The sequence below is a fragment of the Scophthalmus maximus genome, chromosome 2, assembly GCF_022379125.1.
Source record: "Scophthalmus maximus strain ysfricsl-2021 chromosome 2, ASM2237912v1, whole genome shotgun sequence".
In the NCBI taxonomy this organism is placed as follows: Eukaryota; Metazoa; Chordata; class Actinopteri; order Pleuronectiformes; family Scophthalmidae; genus Scophthalmus; species Scophthalmus maximus.
This window is the reverse complement of record NC_061516.1, coordinates 652,705-666,413: the sequence shown is the minus strand read 5'-3', so window position 1 is coordinate 666,413 and position 13,709 is coordinate 652,705. Positions and strand designations below refer to the sequence as shown.

The window sequence follows — 13,709 nt, the reverse complement described above, 5'->3', positions numbered from 1 at the left end:
GTGAAGAAAAGAGAAAAATATATATGCACATTAATTCATTTATGGGTTCCCATTGGTAACGGTCCTTGTTCCCTCAAGGAGGGTGCTTCAGGCTGCAAGACATAGCACTTTTAACTACAATAAGCATTAAAGGTTAGGTAGGATTTGTAAAAATAACTTTTTTATATTTGCTGAAACTGTCACTATATCCTTGGAGTAATATGTGAGACAGATCATATGTGAATGAATCTAGTTCATTTAGCAACCCCTAATGCCTCTAATTCCATTTGCAAGAATACACCGCGCCCAAAGAAAAATCACCAATCACAGCGAGGGGGAGTCTCTCCACTCTGTCAATCATCGGGGTACGCACTGCGCAGCGCTGACAGTACATGTGCGCACACTCACTCGCTCGGCCAAGGTCCTAGCAACGAGGAGCTAGCAGCAGAAGCGGAGTTAGTTTGAAAAAAACGTGGCAAAGAAAGCATAACCCAGGAATCAAAAAAACTGCCCACCTCCTTTGCCATAAACTGCATATACGACAAGGACCACGAGCAAAAACGAACTCAAAAGAAGGAAGCCGATCGAGCAGAGATAAAACCTGTGTAAACATAGGAGCGGCGTCCACAGATGAGAGAGCTGCAAGGCCTAAAGGATTCACAAACAATGGTTTCTGCTTGACCGGTAATTATCCCTGTTTCATTCATCTTTTATTTTATTTTCCATTTTATTGTATCACTCTGTAACCATACCATATGCTACTGTGGTGTTGTAATCAGGCTGCAAACTGCTAGGTTCAAAGTGCTGTGGTTGTTGTTTTCATTGCATAGTGGCTGAAAATATTTTTATAGCATCCAAGCAGTCATAGCGGTTTTGAGAGCTTTCCAAACATGTGTGCTGTTGCCTGTGCTCTCGCAGCTAAATCCTCCCCCATCAGTGTCGTACTGTTTAGTTAGCATCACCATTTATCACCAAACTTAGCATCCCGTGCTATGCTAAATGCTAAGTATGTGTCTATATTCCCAGCTGTGGCTACAGTCACATTCACGTTCTGAATTGGCAAATACAATCATCACTCTATTTATATTTATATGTGTGAGCATAATGAGTGTGTGAGAGAGAGTGACTGAGCAAATGTGACGTTAAGCAGAGTTAACTGTAGCAGTGACAGTAGTCGATGTACAGGGCCGGTTATAGTCTGTAAATAACGCAAAGGTAAAGTTGTCGAGAAAGTGAAAGGTGTTTGTCCTGAAGCAAGTCTCTACTTTGGCCATGGAGAAAAGTACAATGCACATCTCCCCTGCTTTGAACATAATGTAATTACACAGATTATTTACACAAATGCCCATTTTACAATTTGTGGCAAGTTGGTTACATGCAGCATATGAAGTGAATGATTAATTCCCCTCATAGTATTTAGATTTGTGATAAATTTGTGAGGAGGGATATTTTAGACTACTTTATGTTTAAAAAAAAAAAGTATTATAACAGTTTCCTCTGAACTTGCAGGTCAACTGCAGAGCTGGAGTCTTTCTATAATCACATACTGATATACTGTATGCCAGCAAGCGCTTCAGCATCAGCCCTTCAGTCTATGAAGCCAGGATCTTACTGGCTGGCTCAGACCACAACCACCATGTCAACAGACCACCCAAAAGAAGACCTGACGGCTCTATACATATTAAAAGGATGAGAAAAGTTTTACAATATCATTGGGTTGTAGTTGATTCAATGTCAATGTTGTGTTGTAGTTAAATATCTGAATATTTATGCATGCTTTGTTTTTCTTAGATTCTTATTTTCTATTTCTTAGATATATAGGTGTGAGAAGATGAAAAATATTATTTTATTGCCTTGGATTAACTTTCAGATGAATCACAAAACAAATCCTGCGACTATATTCAAACATTAAATTTGTAGATCCAAATACATAAGTCTACCTGAGTATTATAAATATTCAACACACCTACTTTGTATTTTATTCGTATGGAAAATAAAGCTTGACAATATTACATCATTGTTTACTTTGATACATTTGTTATGCTTTTCTTTGAGATATAGCATGGGTAGTACTGAATCAGTGAATCTGATTACCCCAAATTAATATATTTGTAATCCTTTGAATTGGTTCAAAATATATATATTGATAAAGTAATCTTCACATTGTTGTATATCAATGCAATGAGAAACCAATCACTTTCAAAAATACACTTTATTGGCTGGCAAATACTGTTCAAATACTTAAAAATGTTTTGCACACCACACTATTTACATCTAGCAAAGTCAACTGAAGCTACACCATCTTTGAATGAAACCAGTGCAAGCAGCAGGTACCAACTGGCTCATCACATGGTGATCAACAATGTCTTTGGCTCCCAGGTCCTCGGGTGTCTGGCTGACCTCTGCCCCGTCTCCCGCGGCCCCTGCCCAGTGCACCTCGTAGACGACTCCCTCTTCTCAACATTTGGTTTTCCCCGAATGTTAGATTCAGTGATCGTACTGCCCTCGGTACATAGTCGATCCCAAGGCCCCTGCCCAGTGCACCTCGTAGACGACTCCCTCTTCTCAACATTTGGTTTTCCCCGACATGCTAGATTCAGTGATTGTACTGCCCTCGGTACATAGTCGATACATAGCGTGACAGTCAGATTCTCAAGACTTTGAAGACAATTGTTCCTTTATCCACAGGTTTAATGATGTCTCAAGGATAGGTGAAACTAAAACATACAGTAAACATTATCACTACATTGCCTTTTTTTAACATAAAAATAAATACATAGTCCAAAAATAATGCAATGCAATCGTAGATAAACATTAAACAAATCAATACGTACCAAGGATGCTATCAAAGGCAAAAGATGTATGCAGATGTCGCTGGATCAGCTTTGTATACGAAAACAACTCTCAGAGCCATGCTCTCTAACTTTCTGATTACTGGTCACATGACACATGGCACAACCAAAACTTCCTGGGTTTCTTAAAGTGACCACGAAATGTGGAAACATGAAAAAAATGCACTTCTAACATTAATTATTATTATTATTAATTAGTCGTCACATGACAGTGATCGTTGACCCAAAGTCCTGGCCAAGAGTCCAACTGACTGCCACGACTTCATGAGGACTTTTACTCTCACATAATAGCAACATAATATTCTTACACTCGCTTGTCTACTCATTGAAGCAGCCTCAAAGTCGCAAAGCCCTAATAATGTTATAAAATATAGATAAAAAGCATCAATCATCCTGCTAAGCAATAAATGATGAATTTTGAAGATAAAGCTGTAAATTTACAGGCCTACCATGTAACACTCTGTAGTAGCTAATGAGCTAGCTAACGCTAGGTACGTAAACAAGATAATATAAACTGATTTACGGTAGCCTACGTTCAAAAACACGGACAAATTTGTTTTTCACAAAAAGTCACAGGTAATAATGTGAGGCAATGGTAACTATAAAACGTGTTATAGTCTAGCAATGTTGACAGGGGTCTGTAGCTTCTTACCCGATGCAAACGCCATGTTACTATCTTGGCCTGGCTTCAGTTACCATGGTTGTTGCTTTGCTTGCATGGGACGTTGCAAAACAGCCAAGCACTGAGTCTCCTTTGGCATATCTGGCACTCAAATTTTTGGGGGTCATGTTCACAAACTTGGGAGTTGTATCACAATCTTGGTAGCTTTGTTGAAACTTGCATGTGGTACAAGTTTTAGAGCAGCATTTGAGTACTGATTTAGACATCAATTTCCATGGCCACAGTAAAAATTTAAAAGCCTAAAAGCATTCGGATTACTTTGATCTTAAACTGTCCAGTCTAACCTCAGATTTCTGTTCTTGGCTGACAGGAGTGGAACCTGATGTGGTCTTCAGCCATTGTAGCCCATCCGCATTAAGGTCTGACGTGTTGTGGGTTAACCACAGTTGTGAAGCGTGGTTATCTGAGTTACCATAGCTTTTCTGACAGCTCCAACCATTCTGGCCATTCTCCTCTGAACTCTATCATCAACAAGGCGTTTCCATCTGCAAAACTGCCACTCACTGTTGTTTTTTTCATCTGTCTGTTTTTTTTCCACACCTTTCTGTTTAAATTTAAGATACTGTTGAGTGTTAAAAGCCCAGGATATCAGTAGTTTTATAAATTCTCAAACAATCTGGCACTTAAAATCCTGCCACAAAGTCACTGACTAACTGAGATGATATTGAATTTACTCATAATGTAGTTTGATGTGGATCTTAATTGAAATAAACAAATTACACAACAAGTAAAACAATGTCAGAGTTTCTAGTGATAACATGCCCTTCATCATCACTGTGGCAAGTTGGTAATACACCGGTTTCTGTATATTATGAGCAAGTGTTCAATGAAAGTTTGATATGGGGTCAAATTTTCCTCCAGTCAAGTCCTAAGAACATCATGTAATACAGCATTTTATTGGTAACAGGGCAATGGGATCAGTATGTGACAACCTGTGCATCTGTTCCATTTTCGCTAAAGCTGTCACTGACTACTAAGCACCCTCTGACATGGTCTTAAATCACACTTTCCAAATTCTGTATGATCATTTGCCACGGTGAGTAAATAAGTGAGTTAAACATGGCAGCATCTATATTTATTTTAGTCTGGAGGCAAACGACTGAAGGTATCAGTGTTTAAACAGTTACATTTCATTTGCATCACCGTGCTTAGAAGAACGACATTGTCATTGACTGAAACAGGCAGTGATACTTCCTCTTGGCTACAGATTTTCATTTGGTAACATGAGCATGACTTCTGTTCTTTTTATGGTCAGGTATTCAGCAGTGTTATAGTGTACAGGAACCAAGTGCTACTTGAATGGCATCCATTCTAATAAAGCGCAAGAATGATTTAAACTGTAGGCTGCAGTGATTTTCAAAGCTGGGATTTTTCAACCCTCCTTGAAAAACGTGAAATGATAAATTTCTGAATGTTATTTCCCATTCTGCTTCTTTATCTCTGCTTTTCTGTTTCTGTCCAACAGTCTGTCACTACTGATTTACCATCCTCTCTCCTTTTCTCAAGTAATTTTTCAAATGTAGACATATCCAAAGGTTAAAATGGGCCAGAGACCATCAGAACTGAGCTCCGCCTCCTCAAGTCCAAATCGCACCCTGCCAGAGCTGACCTTCAGTCTTCTCTAATATAACATCATCATCAATTGAATAATTCTCTAGACAACAAAAATATATATATTTTTAAGGGATTTCTACAACAAATCCAAAGTTGACAACAGGCTTTATAGGCTATGGGTTATCATCAACATCATCAAGCACATCAGGTTGTTAACTTGTTTGTTAAACCTGGTTTAAAGCATCCCCCATTATAATATGGGCGCAGAGTTGTGTACAGTATATAGTTCGATAATGCAGATTATTAAAAGCCAATGCATAAGATCATCCACATCCTCCTTTGATGAGAGAGGAGAGAGTAATTTATAACATATTGCAAAAAAAAGTATGTGATAAAATGTGGTTAAGTTGTCTGTATTGATTAATAAGGGACTATGACTCTGACAGTATCTGTTGTCCACAACTACTTTATACTGTATGTCAGGCTTCCCCTTCATGTCATTACATCCCTGCCTCCATAGAAAGGTCATAACTTACACATTAATTAATCTGCAGTCTTTAATCTTGTGCATCATTAAGTTTCTTTCAGACTTTGATTGCCACTTTACGGCAATGTTTTATTCCTGAATTGTCTCATAATTTTAATACTGTTACATCACATTTTGAGTAACGTGACAATTTACAACATGCAGTAGAGGAGAATTAAGCTGTTAGATCAGAGTGATTATAAAAGTATCCTTAATTAATTGTTAAAGACAGCAACAGATGTGTTCACATTGTGACACATTGTGTTCTGCACCCCCTCCCCCCTCCCCTTTTACCTGGCTGAAAACCAAACTAAGGTAACCATACATATGTAATTACTGTATGATTTATGTCCATCTGGGAAATGTTCTCTCCATTAAAAAAATATTTGGCAAGCAACTTAAATTTACCCCATAGAGATCAGTGTTTTTAAAGTTTAGGTTGGTAGGGAGGCATTCAACTTACTGAATATGCACAACCCACAACATTTCGCACATTTTGACTGCTTTGGTAATACAATGAATTCACCTTTTGCAAAAAAATCTGATGAAAACAACCATCCACAAATTGAATAAAGCTGAAATTCGTATAATGGTACTAACTAAATAATCCTTAGTCATGAAAAAGGAGGTTGAGTCAGTGAAAACCACAGTGTCCAGGGTTAAATAGACCCCAGATGCTTACTCTCACTAGTCCACAGCAACACTTCAAAGAAATAAGAGAAGACTGAAAAGAGTGAAGGTATAAAGCAAGCCCTGAGGCCATGTGTGCACTGTAATATCCTACCTGAGAGGAAGGCTATTGTTCTTCAAAAAGAAAAAAAGCGAACAATACGCTGTCATCTGCCATGTTAGGCAGCACCAGATCTCTCTGATCACATAGGGATGGAGTCTTTCCTGTATTCAGACTTCCTCTGGGCATAAAGTAAAGTCTGCTGCTAAATTGAAATGCCGCTGCACCCTGCTCACCAGAGAGGGTACTTTAAACAAGGGACACAGCCAATAACACAACCATCTGACCAGGAATGTACCTGTACACATTACACGAGGAAAAAACACTGGTCATGGATAACTCCTATTGTTCTATTGATGATATGTCTCCATTATAAAAAATATACCTCACTCGATCAAGCACTGCAGGGATTATAAATAACAAGAACACTTTTATTAAATAAATGTAATGGTAGAAGTTAGAAATAGAGAAAATGTGAAAAGTGATTAATTTTCACTATTAGCTAATTAGCTATTGTTAAATTTTTGAGTTTTTCCTTGTACTTAATTTTTGTTTCCTGTGTGTGTGTGTGCGCATAACTTAACTTTCACTGAAGATTAATTTCCCCTCCATGCAATAAGTGTGATTTAAAAAAGATTCAAAAACAAATGATACACATCTCAAAATAGTCTCAGTGTTAATAAATAGGTGCATATGAAATAAATTAAGTTTGGAAATGGTGCATTTATCAAAAAAAGGATGCACATGAAAAAAAATGATAGTCTGTATAATTCTTCGTCCTGTTTGTGAAGTACTGATGCTTGAACATCAAGCACAAGTGATCCGTTTCCTGTCCTGCTAAACATGCACTGTAAAGGCTAGAAAAGCTGTGAGGAATACTTTTTTATTAATGTAATAGTTCTCAATGACTTATTTGTTATTTGTCAAATCCCAAAAAGGAGGGCACCCCACCTATTACTGACCTCTGCTTTATATTAATGTCGCCTGCTTTTATCCTTTGCTCTCAACATAATTACTATGGCTGCTGGAGGGTTCCTTCATTGAATAAAAGAATATGATGTTTTCGGACCCCTGCTGAAATGACAAATTATGTTGTTTTCTTCAGAGGACAACCTCAACTATAGCCCTGCCCTTGGGCATCCCAACGTGCCAACAACCAGGCTTAATTATACATGTTCATCTAAAATCATTCAACTTCCCTTGTAATACATTACAAGGACTACAGTCATTAATGTGGTCTTGCAATTAAGGATACCTTCCATATAGTGAGTAACCACAAAGGAAGTGTGATTCTTTGTGTGACACTAAAAACTTCAGGTAAAAGCAACCATGTGCGCAACATATTAACTAAGAAAGGGTTCAAGAGGCAGCAACATACAGTTGATGGATGAGATGATTGTGATTGCTACTGCCCTTTCCACAAACATGCTCTGTGCTTGTACTGCATACTGACAGATTCTTACCAAGGCAAGGTCTGACCCAACTTACCTGAACAGAATGCTTTTTTATATCCTCACCATATCACCAACAAACAGTAGTGAAGTAAGACGATCATTGGATATCAGCTTCATGTTTCTTTTATGTTGACGGTTCAAAGGAGTTTTATAATACTTTTTAGCATTTCATTAGATTCCGGGTTCCTTACTGGAGTCCCAAGTACTTAACTAGGATCAAATATGTGACGCCCACCACTGCAAGAGCAAGGTGGGGCAACATGTGACTGTAAAATCATCCACAGCTTTGCCAGAGCAAAGTTAACAAGATCACCCCACCGATCTAACCATTACGCAATGGTAAGATGCGCAAGTCATTGAGAATAAGAAACAGAAAGTGTCATTTACAATGTACAACTAACATCTGTCGGACAAGGGTCATCAGTAAAATGTCATTGTTTTTGATTTGAATTACAGCAAACCTAATTGAATAATCTGTTCCATTAAAATTGCAAATAGATTTTGATCCAGAAAAGTTATTTCTTATTAAAATTTCAACCACATTTTTGAACAAACAGATGTGTATTAATAATAATAATTTAGGTTTTGTCTTCACAAAAAACAACAACCCTGATACTGATTAAGTGATTTATCAATTGTATCTATTTTGATCCTGCTCCATTCACAGGAGGTAGACGATTTTGAATGGTGTTGTATATCTATGGTGCTTTTCTAGTCTAATTGACTACTTAAAGAGCATTACACTACATGCCACTCACCATACACACATTCATTCAGCGACTCTCACATTGATGGTACAAACATCAGGGGCAATTTGGGGGTTCAGTATCTTACCAAAGAACACTTCAACATGTGCTTTGGAGGAATGGGAGATCAAACCACCGACCTTAGTGGACAACCCACTCTATCTCCTGAGCAACAGCCACCCCTAGGGGAAAGCTATGTTGCCAGGAGCAACTGTCTTGGGTTGATACCGAGAATGGTTTGCTGATTTATTCCAGGTGGACACTGGCTACATAATCTGGAGTCCTCAGTAAAGGTGAGTGACTCTCTCGGGAGAAAGAAAATAAGACTGACGGTCGCAAATGTCATCTCTGTCCTATTTGAGTGCACAGTGGGACAGAGTGGCAAGAAGGGGCAAAACTAATAAAAAGTGTCTCTAGGTATTTTCGAAAAAAAGGGTTTTTTTGTTTGTGTAACTCGTGTCACTGTTGTGTACCTCCACCACCTATTCAAGTTGCAGTTTGCATCCGTGTCTGTTCAGACTTATAATATACAGTCAGTACAGTAGTTCAGACTTTGGAGGTAGTTAATTAAAGTCATTAAATGTATTTTGTCATAATTAGTACATTAATTCTTAGTTTTGAACAAAAATGTGTGTTGTGAGATCACACAGACCTTCACAAGAATGGGACGGTCAGGGGGTCACCTTTGACTTTTGACCAGGGCTGCACAGAACCGGTGCGTATGTATGGTCAAAATAAAGGATGTGCAGCTGATAAAACAAAAGCAGGCACTTTTGCAAACAACATTTTTTGTAAGACACTTTCTCCATATATCACTGGTAAGATAGCCATTATGACAAATGTGTTATTTTTCATAATTAGTTGGTAAACCAACATAAATACTATATGGACAGATTCACCAGTCAAATCTGAATGAGAATGCGCACAATAATTGATGAGTTTGCCCCAAATTTTGTTTACTTTTGGTAAGTGCAGAGGTGGGCTCATATCTGAAACTTCTGCTTGACACGGAAAGCAAAACGATATGGATAACAAAACAGACTGTTTCAAAGTCTGATGCTGACAAGGACATGGTTGATGTATTGAGAGGTCTAATTCATGAAACCCCTCAAGTTATGCGATCAATTCATTTCTGATCCCTCAAGTCATGAGCATCTTTCTCCCCCACTGTTCTCTCCTTCTCCCTCTCTCTCGTTCTCTGGTAAATCTTAATAAACATTTTTAAAAAAAAATAAAAAATCTCTCTCTTTATCTCTCTCTCCTCCCACTTTTTCTATCTCTCTCTCTCTCTCTCTCTCTGCCCCCATGTATCTACATTACATGTCACTAACTCTGTTTTCTCTCTCTCCTAGTAGATCTGACCCCAGAGCTGCAGGATCCAAACCCATCATTATTAATATTATTATTATTACTATTATTATTATTAATAACAAGATTGTATTTATAAGTGTCAGTTTTCACTAATTATAAGTATCAGTCTGGTAGAAATTAAAGCAACTGTTATACAACGCCTCTATCCCCAGATATGTTTACATTACGTCACTAACCCTGTTTGTGTTTTCTATCTCTCCTAGTGTATCTCTGACCCCAGAGCTGCAGGACCCAACCCGTCATTATTATTGTTATTATCATTATTATTATTATTATTAATATCATCACTAATAATAACAAGAACATAATTGTATTTTTTAATAATAAGTATCAGTCTGGTAGAGATTAAAGCGGCGGTTGTACAACTGTCCTCTCTCTCTCTCTTCTCTCCTACTGTCTCTCCTCCCACCCTCTTTCTGCCCACCTCTCCTCTCTTCCTCCTCTCTCTCCTCACCCCAACCGGTCGAGACAGATGACCGCCCACAACAGAGTCCGGTTCTGTCAGAGATTTCTTCCTGTTAAAAGGGAGTTTTTTCTCTCCACCGTCGCCAAGTGCTTTGCTCATTGTGGGATTTGTTGGGTTTTCCCTGTAATATTGTAATATTGACCTCACTATGTAAAGTGCCTTGAGACAATGTATGTTGTGATATGGCGCTATACAAATAAAATTGAATTGAATTGAATAGAACTTGGCCCCATGAAACGCAAGCCCTTTGATAGCATTCTTCAGAAAGTAGGAGGCAAGCCTGGCTGTTGACAGATGGACAAACTTGAAAAAACATAATGCCTCCAGCCATGGCAGCCTCTTGTGTGAAAGCATAAAGAAATGGAAGACCAATACGTATTTGGTAAAGGAAATAAGCTTTTACTAAAATTCACAAAGTAGTTCATGTAGAGAGCAAAGTGTTAAATCACATCTGAGTGAGGGTTAGGGTTAGGGTGAATTTGCACATGGCCTCTATTATGCAGAGCACTGTTAAAATGTGTTGTACTCTTTTAAAGTGTAGCTACATTATTTCAACTGACAACTGATTTCAACATCACGCTGTCCAGTAAACTTGAGGCTGCTCGCGTTGTATGTGACATGGTGCCTCTTAAAGGGTTGAGTAATGCTTGAATCCTGTGTTTGACCAACACAGGATTCACACACACACACACACACACACACACAACCGCACTGATCCCCTTCTACTCGTGCCTCTCCACACCTCTTTGCTAGACCCTATCCTTACTCTAATTCTCTGGACCCGATGCTGAGACTGCAGCCTGGTAATTCGCCAAATCCCCTTATGTTAGCCTCAGCCCATACCTCTACTCGAGGTCAAGTGCTCTTTGACAGTGCACATGCCAACACACACATACATACAGACATACACGTATGATGATATATACTACATATATAAATACATAACAAAAACAAAAAAGTATGCCTAAATATTCAGATTTTATGCTCACAGCTTTCACTGTAAATAATTTTTACTTGGCTTGCAGTAAAAATACTTTTCTTTTTCAGGGTTTTTCAGTTGATGGAGCATCAGCATTTATAGCCCACGTGGCTTAGGTCTGCTTTCCGGCTCTGGAATGAGCTCATCTTTTTCTCTCTGCTATCAAAACTGTCACTGAAAAACCCCCACATTTGATCGCTGATTTCATTAGATGCTTTGTTTTTTGTGGTTTTTTTTCCTTGAAAGACACAAAAGTGCTCCCTGGTTTGCCATTAGAGAGCCCCAACAAGAGCAAAATTTGGACGCTAAACACTAGACACAACTCGAAATGTTTTTTCTGTCCTGGAGAATTTGGATGACATACAAACATAAATGATGAAATGGGCACGAGAGAGATATTTGATGATTCACGTCATATGCACTTTGGCATTGAAAGTTCATACTCATCTTGCAGGATATCATTTACGTCCAAGGACATTTGTACGAGGGGAGTTACCAGATAAATTTGGTGTGCAAGCAAAGACAATTGGGAGCAGATATAATTACTCTATAATTACAGAAGGAAAGCAAAATGCATATAATATACACATCAAACATTACTGTCAAACACTCTGTCCCTGATGGCATCTTATTACTCACTGCAAGATAATTGACACGCCTTGAAATTTCTCCCTGTTGCCTGTTCAGTCTCATTTTGTTGGATGATTATTATCCGTATGATCAAAAGATTTAATCAGTTGCTCAGCTAGGAAGGCACCAGTTTGGGGCAATGGAAGACATACGGAATGTTTTAATTGATGACTGCCTGACACTTTTAGAAACGTCCAGTCAATTACACGAAGGCGATAAATTGGGAAACTGTGAGTGAACTTGAAGGTCAGGAACAGGTGAAAGAGAGGTGAAAGAAAGATAAAGGAGAAGGGAATTGTATGAAGAGGCAATATTCTGAAGGGCAAATAAGGGATTTGGCACTGTGTGGCTTCCTCTCTATTCCTTTATGATTAGTGTGCTTGTGTGCTTGGGCTTGTTTTGTTAAATGTGATTGGACTATTGCTGTAAAGCTCAACCTGAGTTAATGGTCTGTGGTTAACTTTGCCAAGCCCTGCTGCTTGATTAAATTATTCACTTAATATCAGTATTAGTTGATTAATCTTCCAAATAATTGGCTGGGTCAAAGTCAATATGACTTAGACTTTGTGCAACAGCTGACTTAAAATTTGGTAGCGCTGTTATTTAGAGTTAATCTAGGCATAAACAATGATTAATTTATTTAAATAGCTGTCAAAGTGCAGCCACAGCTAATAGAACTTGGACTCTCCGGAATTAAATATTGTCAATTTTGAAATCACTTCTTCCTCGCCACTCCAAAACAGCAGTTGTACTGTGCTGTTTATAGAGCAGTAAAGAAGAAGTGATTTCCAGTAGTGTAGCATTATCTACAGCTAGCAAAACTTTCCGCAATTTGGCAATATTTCTCCATAAAAAGTGTGGGTATATCTGGGTCTAACTACCTAAATGACTTGGTATATGATCTGTATATACATACACATTTTCAGCAGTATCAGAGGCTTTTCTGATATCAGATGGTATCAGAAACGCAACACATGTACTTCCAAAAGTAGCCAAAGTAATGATTTATTACACATACTGTATGCCTATCAGGAGAGAGTTCAGTATTAGAAACACTAAGTATCAAAAATTTACAGGTCACTGTAGGTTTCTGCCCTGGTTTTTCACCTAGGTCAATAATTCAAAAGGTTTTCACAGTGGCATTCACTCAAAAAAGTATGTACTGTACCTTAAATGTCAACGGAAAAATGGATGTTGGGCCAGTGTTTCCACAATTCATGGTACTTTTGGTGAGGATTGTGTGGCATCAGATCTGTCATTAACAATGTCTAAATGTTTCTATTGTAAATGGAAATCGTTCTTGGTCTAAAACAATTGTTGCTTAAAGGTTACTTTTCATCAAATAACCCCAAGTTCACACCTGCAGGTGGTGCTCTTTAATGGTGTTTATTTAGTTTCAGAATTTGCTCACGTAAATTTTCATGCATTACAGTATGATACAAGTTTCAGGGATTAAGAAACCTTTAAAAAACTAAATATCCTACAGGTTCTCCAACTTTTTTTCCTTTTGTTTTCAATACTCAAAAGCAGCATTAGAACACTCTTTACTGCACCCTATGCAGCATTATGTGATATGCATTGTTATGATACTGTGCTGCATGAGGGAAGGATATATTTCTGTGAGAATGGTGACAAAACAACAAATAAAAAAATTACACTGGATTGGAGTCCATCCTACAGCAAGATAATGACCCACAACACAACGTCGTGCTTTGTTTAAAAGAAAAGAACAAGGACCAA

General features: G+C 38.1%; 1 protein-coding gene across 2 annotated transcripts in view; it reads right to left on the bottom strand.

Annotated features, from left to right (window-relative positions):
• The window catches only part of nrxn2b (neurexin 2b), a 675,914-nt gene that overhangs the window by 453,695 nt on the left and 208,510 nt on the right, over positions 1-13,709 (bottom strand). Inside the window, exon 1 of one of the 2 annotated variants that reach the window (XM_035625686.2) lies at positions 2,814-2,909. The exons of the other annotated variant lie outside the window; for it this stretch is intronic. The gene's annotated coding sequence lies outside the window, so the exon portion shown is untranslated. Of the gene's footprint in view, positions 1-2,813; positions 2,910-13,709 lie in introns of those variants that run through there. 2 annotated transcript variants of the gene reach the window in all.